The sequence below is a fragment of the Sciurus vulgaris genome, assembly GCF_902686455.1.
Source record: "Sciurus vulgaris genome assembly, contig: HiC_scaffold_570_arrow_ctg1, whole genome shotgun sequence".
Classification (NCBI taxonomy): domain Eukaryota; kingdom Metazoa; phylum Chordata; class Mammalia; order Rodentia; family Sciuridae; genus Sciurus; species Sciurus vulgaris.
Window position 1 is genome coordinate 2,322,276 of NW_027632454.1, and position 8,079 is coordinate 2,330,354.

The window sequence follows — 8,079 nt, forward strand, 5'->3', positions numbered from 1 at the left end:
TATTTGTGCCCTGCATTTCCCCACACTGTTTAACAGTCACATGCCAGTGCTAATCTCCAGTCTGGACAGAGCTGCTTCTCCATTATGGCTTTATTTGAGCTCTCAGAAATGCTGAAGATGTCTGGCTGCAATTAAGGACTCATTAACTGATCAAGTTTTTCCCCCTTGGCTAGTTTACCTGTGTTAAAAGAAGGACATTGTGAAACCCTCTGTCCATTTGGTTTGCACTTTTCATAACACGGATAGAATACATTTATGTTAACATTTTAAAACATTTTTATATATTCAAGTACATATGAAAATCCATGTTATATTAAGTGAATTTTAATGTTTTTGTTTTTGTATGCTCTTAGCTCTTAAGTATTGTACACTGTTGACAGTGAAGAAATTTTCTTAATGTTTTCAGTGGAACTAATAATGATGTGGACCCTTTCTCTCTTCAATTCTACATATGCTGACTGTGTTTGTATACACACTGTAACAAGCTGTGCCTCTCTTTGCATTCAGTTTTATGTAAATGACTTCTATATTTTTAGTACTAAGAGGAAGTGTTTGATAGACAACAATTAGTATCAAAAACACTCTAGTAAAATTTAATTATTTTTCAACAGTAAGCAAAATATGGAAGCTTATTTATATCACTTTTTCCTTTTAGCTTTCAATTGTATAAGAATTGCCAGTCTCTTTTCAATTGAATATGATGTCCAAGTAACACTTTTATAAGAGTAAACTAAGCCATATTTAGACAATAAACATTCATAAAAAAATGTTCTAAAGAGGATTTTTTTAAACTTTGAAGCCACTTCGGTCTTTATATCTTTTCTCCTCCCTAACAAAAATCTGAAACAGTAAAACCTGAATATTGGTCTCTGTGTATATCTGATCTGTGATTGCAAAATTTCAATCACTTTTATATATGTATCATTTTTACTGTGATATTACTTTTGTGGAATAAATACTTTGTGATGAGAGGTGTTTAGAAGTAGTATGTTGGCTTTCTCCCATTTAATTGGAATGACACAAACTTTACTTTTTCCACATGGAAACAATTGTGTTACCTACTCTTAAATATGGCACATCAAAAACCACTTTAAATACAGATATATAAAGAAGTATATATAATTACTGAGGTTGAGTTTGAGACAGTGGAATGGTTTAAAAAATGATTCCTTGATTATTTGAATCTTAAATTCTATCAACTGCTCTGCACTGAGAAGTGAGAAGTGATGAAGAAGAAGAAAACTCAAACCATTTTTCTTCCTTTAGGCTACTTTTTTGATAAAGGAGATTGTGAACTGCCAGGTTTGGTGACAGAGGTTACTAGTCTACCAATCTCACTTCCAGGCTGACCTGACTCTGGATTTCATGGGTGAGTTCAAAAACATCTCCGTCTTTGTCTGATACAGAAAGACTGGTGAGCATGTAGTGGAGGAGAGGCAGGAGAAAATAATAGAAATATGGAGACCCAGACTGACAGGTCCAGTTCCTCTACATTGCCAGAAAGGGTTTCAGAGAACAGCTAGCCACACATTTTATAATGTATTCTTGTAGGTAGAGTAGAAAATCAGTTTGTGAAGAAGCAAACATTTGAAAATAAACTGTTACAGGTACATCTTCTCATGAAGGGAACAGATTTGTTTAGTCTGATTTATACATAAAATAGTTTAACTCAATCAGATTTACAAAATGTCCTTTTATGCTTAAATATGCACAGGCACCTCTCCCCCACATACACACCACCTTTCTTAACACTAATTGGGACTCTAGAGCTCTGCCCGCCCCCAGGGTTGACACTGGAGAACACACCATATTCACTACTCTCTCCCAGATGAGTCAGGTCCCTAAGACTGTCTTTTATTTCACTAGATGACATAATTTCAGTAAGTGACAGCAACTATTTATAAGCTTCTTATCATGCATAAGTGTTCTAAACTTTAGTCAGAGCTTACGTCTTCTGTCCTCTGAACAACCTTAATAGGAAACTACTATCATATAGCATTCTGTAGATGAAGAAATGGAGGCCAATAGTGGTTGCCTAATGGGCTCAAGAACACTGAGTTGGGTAGATTTCAAAACCTTCATTGAATATAGATGTCGTGATCTTAACCTATATGTACTTCAAAAGAAATTAAACGTACAACCTGCATCTTTGCACACAACACTACCTGACATATATAAATCTTAAACACAATTGCTATATAATCATTCATTTTTCTGAGAGCAGATTATTGGTCCTTATAAAGCTGGACCTACGCAGACTTCTTTCATAGTGACTTTTTTCCCATTCATTCTCCCCTAGTGGTGTATGCTGAGAATATCTTGATTATGGCTTAGTTCTTAAGTTTCTAAAGTTGCACATTTTGATCTATTAGGAAGCAATTTATCTTTTAATTCTAGCCAATTTTTGGCTGCTGCATTTGTACTTGGTTACATCAGATAGAGGAGAAAAGATAACGCAACTGACAAATTTTACTTATGACCCAGATTTCTTCATGTAGGTGTGTCTTCTTTCAATCAGATCATGCTATTGTTTACCTAACATGTATTATGTACTAGGGACAGGTGAGTGAGACATAACACTTTCCTTCATGGGGCTTAGTATTTAAGTGAGAGAAATAAAATGTGAACAGTGTTACCACAGGGTTAAGCATGAAAATGCTAATGGGATGAAGGTAGTAAAATGGCAGGACATGTAACCCATGAAAGAGTAGGGCATGGGTCAGGAAAGTTCTTCTGGAAGAAATAATTAAATAAAAACATGAGGAAAGTGTGTAGCAAAGAGAAGAAGAACAGAATAAAAGAACACGCAGACGAAAGGGAAAGGTTCAAGAACAGATGAGAGAAGAAACTTTGTAGGAACACAAAAATCAGTATGGTTGAATTTCCCTTCACAGAAAGCACAGCCAGTAAAGCATCACTATATGAGATAGTAATGTAGAATTGGTGTCAACAGAGTATAAATTCAAAGGAAATATGGAGCTTCCAGATAATGGAAAAGTAAGAAAGGTGTGAATGACTAGGAGTCTTAGAAGAGCAAGATGACTTGAGTGGGCCCAAAGTGATCTTTTGCTGATTTTCAGTGTTTCTAGAAAAACTATGTACAAAAATCATCCAGAGGTCTATGATGTCTATGATGTCTACACTTGACAAATCATCAATTCATTATCTGACAACCTCAGCTGCATACACACAGGAAAGAATACATTATGAAAACTATACAAATGGAGTTAGTGTCAGTATGGCTGGGGAAAATGACTGAAATTTTTGTGACTCTTTTAATCAGCTCTGTTCCATGGAAGACTCAAAAAGTCCCAAGTCTGTAGTCACTAGAATTCCATGTTTCAATCTGAGCACAATATACCCATCCTTTTCTAAATATGCAAGACCATTGGTGGATGCCAAGCTTTCCTTAGTTGCTCCAAAGTGCTGTGTTATCATCCAGCCACCAGACACATCTTCATGCTCATCTTTATGAGCTATCCAGGCATCTCAACTGCAGCAGGGCTATGGTGGAAGCAGCCATTATTATTCCTATCCCAGTTCCTCCTATTATCTCTCTGCTTCCCTCTCACAAATGGATATGTATCTGTAACCTCACCCCTATATATAGTGTCTGAAGACGTGACATGATTGAAATTTTTATCCAGTAAGTTAATTTTCCCACTTCTCTTAGAAACTGCCAATGAAAAGTCTTCCTCAACACTAAAGATCAAAAATTCACCTAGGCATGATGGTGTATGCCTGTATTCCCAGCAGCTGGGGAGGCTGAGGTAGGAGGACAGTGAGTTCAAAGCCAGTCTCAGTAAAGCAAGGCACAAAGCAACTCAGTGAGACCCTGTATTTAAATAAAATAAAAAATTAAAAAGATAAAAAATCCAAGCAGTTTAAATTCAATAATTTAGCGATAGTCTTTCTATCTTGTCTAATAGAACATTGGTGAGTACAAAGGTTTTTCTAGATCAGTGATGGAAATTTTTCCTTCAGCTAAGAATCATGATAACTGAGGGAAACTCCTATCTAACTAAACCCAAAATCTAAACTTAATGTCAGAAAATACGTTCCAGTTGTGAACTGAACAGAAAAGAGGGGGAAATACTGTAATGTTCCTTAAGTCTACAGTAATGCACTAAAAACTTTGGAGATTTCAAATTTGCTATATATATTTGCTGATATACATTACAAATAAACACACACACACACACAGTTTAAGTACTGAAAAAATAAAAGAATTAATTTGGACCCTAATTTTACAACACAAACAAAAACTAACTCAAAATGGATGATGGCCTAAATGTAAAAGCTAAAACTATAAATGCCTTAAAAAAAAGGGGGGCAAATATTTATGATCTGGAGAAACTGGCAATAATTTCTTAAATATGACACCAAAGCTACAGGGAAAAATTTAAAAAAGATAAATTGGACTTTTTAAAATTAATAACTTTTGTGCATCACAAAGGTACCTTGAAGAAAATGAAAGAAAACCCGCAGAATAAGAGAAAATAATTGCAAATGACATACCTTATAATTGTATAATGTCCAGGATCCATAAAGCATTCTAACAACTCAACAAACAAAAGACAACCCTACTTTTAAAATAGGCAAAGTACTTAAAGATATGTCTTTAAAGAAGATACACAAATGTCCAAAATGCAAATGAAAAGATGCCCAACACCATTAAACTTTAGGCAAAGGTATATTAAAGTTACAATGAGATATCATTTCACAATTATTAGCATGAAATTAATAATAAAGGGACAATAACAAGTATTATTGAGAATAAAAAGAAACTGGAATCCTTGTGCATTACTATGCGGAATGTAAAATAGCACAAGTTCTGTAGAAACTATTTGGTGACATGAAGTTAAACAGAATTGTATTCCACTTCTGGGTGTATATGTTATACTCCAAGGAATTACCATTCAACAATGAGTATTAATATTGTAGCAAACAATATGCGTAAAATGTTAATATTGTAGCAAACACTGTACCAGGCTTTAGGGAGGAAGATGGGACACATTTGAAATGCACCCACTCTTTATGTGTTACAAACAGTAGCAATACACATACACAGGATTTAATGATACACTAAAATTGTTAAATGGAGACACAATCAGAAATTGTCTGAGGGTTTAGGTGGGTGGCCCAGTGAGGTATGTGTACCCCAGGAAGATAAAGATCTGCTAGCTTGATTATTTGCAGCCCAACTATTCTCATAACACTGGTACTTTTTATTAACAAGGTACATATTAGTAGCCTTATTAAAAATAAAGTAGTGGCTGTATAGCCTAGTTGGAAGAGTGCATGCCTCTCGTGTAAAAGGGCCTGGATTCAATCACCAGCACAACAAAAAGGAAAAAGAGAAAAAAAACTGTGTTTAATGGTAATTCATTAGAAATCCTGTTGTGAAAAAGTGCTATAACAGAAGGGAAAAAGAAAATAGATGAAGAAAGGAAGGCAAGTCAAAACAGATGTTCAATGACTTTAGCCCTCTTCCTAACCTAGATTAGTATTTATGCTGTTTGCTTATGGTAAGATATTTTCATGTGCTAAAATTTCTGCTTGGAATGGCAGAAAACTAATCCAGTAAAACTGTTCTGCAAGTCCATCACTCAGGAGTGCTACAGGCAAAGGCAAGAGAGCCAAAGTTGGGACTACAAGAATATGTGACCCATAACTACACTACAGAAGGCCAATGAGTAGAGATTTGCATAGTTTAGCACCCTTGGTATGCATTTATACCTAAGACTCAAAATGATGTTGAGCTGAACGGTTGGCCACCTTACCAGCAATTTGGTTCTTACGTTATTTTAAGATTTGAAGCTGTGATCTTGCTAGTGTGTCCTTTCTAAACACTGTGTACCTAGTCATTTTTTTTATGAAACCAGTAACCTGGGCATTTAGGGTGTTCTAATTTTAATCTACCTTATGAAACCTGTAAGGTTAGTCTTCAATCACTCTTGATAGGATTGAAAATCAGTACAATTAGGCAATTGGATGCAATTGTGCTCTATCTGATTAGTGGTTTTGAGGGGAATACACACACAAAGACTAGTACACAGAAAATCAGAACTATGTGACATTGGGTAGTTAGGAAAGACATGATAACTTTTATATATATTACAATCCACTGGAAAAAACTGTGTTGTTTTCCAGGAGTCTTAAAAGCAGGAGTAAGGCATTTACTATTGAGGATAATTAGTGGCAGTGCTTTCCTAGCTGATGTATCAACATGCCATTCTCTCTCTCCTCCTCAACAGTTTTGTTTCATTTTTTTTTTTTTTTCGGGTAATGGATTGTGGGATGCTTAAGCATACTAAGAGTGCACAGTATCTTCATTTGTTGCGTGTGACTCATGGGCTCTTCAAGCCCTTATATCCTTAGCTCCATTTCCCAGTCAGACCAAGGTTTCAGGGATCTGAAGGTTCATATTCAGGAACCCAAGGTGAGAGACTCATGGCATATGTGGAGAGGCACAGGCTCAGGAAGCACCTACCATGACATGGGGGGGCAGGACTTTGGGAAGGTATGTGGACACTATTTTTTTAAAGTGTTTAATTCAAACCTGTAATTTATAGTTCCTAAAATATCTACAGTCCACTGTCTTCTTACACATGTACCAATGGAAATGAAAGGTAGAGAGAATCACTGCTCTCCCCAAGAAGGAAACTTCACCTTTTCTAACATTCCTTGAAAATATACATTTGACAATCCACACACCTCAACATAAGTGGAAATACAATACATATGTTGGCTGATTCTGTTCTACTAATGAATGTCCACAAACAATCTCTTATAGGCTTTCTTTTTTATAAATTTCTGTAATTCTTTGTCCATCATTTTTGCATTTCTGGCCTGAAACTTGGTACAGCATCACTTGCCCTTTGGTTTAGGACAGAGTCCCAAGCGTAAGTGTAACCATCTGACAGGGCACTTGCCATTTTCACACTGTATCATTCCTCCATAGGCCACCTGATTCACAGATATTTTGTGGGCTCATTTGAGTCCCTGGGGAGGTTTATAGGGTTTGATTCCTTCTCTGTTTTGGCCATGGAGCCTGTGGTGTGCTTTCTCTTCTTTAAGGTCTTTGATATTTTTTTTTTCTTCTTTGAGGTCTTTGCTATCTTCTCCTTGGGTGTTCCTGAGGTGATGTTACCATGGTCATGATTATTATTAGATATATTCATCACTTGATTCGCACTGTTGTGCAGCTACAGATAAGCTTGTAATTCGGCTTTCCTGCCTGGGCAACTGTCTTGTTCTTAGCCTTCTTATGGCCAGATATGCAGCTGTTGCCAGTGGTGTCCTCGATCTCTTGAGGTGCCTCAAAAAGTTCCACATGAATGTCCACTGGTCCAGCTTTCTGCCAGCTCTACCATCTGACGGAGGTTCTAAATTTTCTCATCACCCAGTTCTTGGCTCCTAATCAGGGCTCTCTGGATGCAGTGCAGTACTTGGTGCTTTTGGGCACCATCTGTCTCTCTTTTCATCTTCTCATAATGTTCATCCATTTCTTTCAGGATTTTTTGGCATTTCCCATCTATCTCCTGTATCAGCAAAACGTTTCTTAGCAGGTCTAAGAGGTCAATGGAGGCCAGGTAATCATCCATGTAGTGCACCAGGTGGATCTGCTTTCTTTTGGCAGGACTCAGAATGGTTCAGCTTGGAATGTCCCCTGAACTTGGTGAGACTTTCCACTTCCTGCACCCTGCCCCTTAAATATAGATCTGGAAAATGCAGAGCTCTCATTCTGGCCCTTTCCGACCAGCAGGTACAACTGCTGAGGCTGAGGGGACTGGTGCAGGTGGTAGAGGAGGGGGCTCCCAGATGGACCCCTGGACCACGTGCCGGACCACCCTCTGCCTTCATGTCAGGCCACTGCCTTGCTCTCAGGGAAGGTTGTGGGGTTAATGCCACTGTCCTCCGGTAAGGTCGCCCTTGGTAATGCGGCCTCCCTTGGGTTAAGCTGCCTCCCTTGAGTCAGGCCGCCCTGAAGTAAGGTCTCCACCCTGTTCAGGGTCTTGGTTGATGCATCCTGGGGCAGCGGGAGTGCTTTAGGAGACTGGTCCCAGGGGTCTGGGC

The 8,079-nt window shown here is 37.7% G+C and overlaps 1 pseudogene across 1 annotated transcript; it reads right to left on the bottom strand.

Moving 5' to 3' along the window:
* Window positions 1-6,974: 6,974 nt before the first annotated feature.
* On the bottom strand, window positions 6,975-7,866 carry LOC306652769 (inhibitor of growth protein 1-like; annotated as a pseudogene). Its single transcript has 2 exons — window positions 7,763-7,866; window positions 6,975-7,644 (listed from the first exon to the last, which is right to left on the bottom strand). The product of its transcript is annotated as an inhibitor of growth protein 1-like (transcript).
* Window positions 7,867-8,079: the final 213 nt, after the last annotated feature.